This window comes from Wasmannia auropunctata, unplaced genomic scaffold, assembly GCF_000956235.1.
Source record: "Wasmannia auropunctata unplaced genomic scaffold, wasmannia.A_1.0 LD335898.1, whole genome shotgun sequence".
Lineage (NCBI taxonomy): Eukaryota > Metazoa > Arthropoda > Insecta > Hymenoptera > Formicidae > Wasmannia > Wasmannia auropunctata.
Genome location: NW_012026992.1, coordinates 337,712 through 338,699, shown reverse-complemented (window position 1 = coordinate 338,699; position 988 = coordinate 337,712). Strand labels below are relative to the sequence as shown.

General features: G+C 32.9%; 1 protein-coding gene across 1 annotated transcript in view; it reads left to right on the top strand.

Annotated features, from left to right (window-relative positions):
• Positions 1 to 988, top strand: part of LOC105455559 — a 9,628-nt gene that overhangs the window by 6,985 nt on the left and 1,655 nt on the right. The window lies entirely within an intron of this gene.

Below are 988 nucleotides of genomic sequence, written 5' to 3'. Positions count from 1 at the left end.
ATTATTTATTATTTACATTTATTTAAATACATACGCTAATTTGCGAATGAACAAAAAAGAGTCACAATCGCTAGTTGTAGAAATTAAAATCAAGTCAGTAGGAAGTGATATTATTTAAAATTTTTAATGATATAAATATATACATATATAATTTAATAGAACGTAGGATTATAACTTTATTTTTTTCACACGTATTTCTTTCTTTTGTTTCTTATCAAAATTTCGCTTACTAGCCATCGTGATGTGTTCACTGCTTATGAACAAACTTAAATGAAGTAACAATTATTCTATAAATTATAAAATAATAAATATCTCTCTCTCTCTCTCTCTCTCTCTCTCTTTCTCGTTACTTATTGTTAGTACTAATTTTTAATAATTTTAATTAACATAATGATGCAATAAAAAATCAGAGCGGATTCATTACATTGCCCCTTTAATTTAAGTGTGACGAGAGGGCAAGGATGCTAACACAATATCCTGTCACGTTGGCGGACAGGACCGGTTCATCAGATTACAGGACATCCCGTGAGATATGATCCAATCGCGGCTGCTGCACCATGCATCATCGAGTGACATAATTAAGCCAACATGTAACGTCTGAGAAATGCATAAATTCATGGAATAATTCTCAAACCGTAAAACCGTGCCCGTAAAAGCATTCGTTGTGAATTATATCTAACGCGTTATAAAACATGCGCGTTGCATTATTATGTACTATCGCAATAACATAATATTTTACTCATGGTATTTCACGAATCAACGAGCACAAATCTGAATGAAGAAATCCGAATGAAGAATTTTGTTCTAATTAATGCTGGCAAAAATAACAAAATATTTTATAATATTTTAATATGCGTTGCAATTTTTATCTGCAGTAGCTCGATGCTGAAAACTGGGAAATATTGTATTCGCTATTCGAGCTTGAGCGACGTACGTATCGCCGCGATATTGCTACGATCTCTCGCCACGGAGGGAGAGAGAGAGAGAG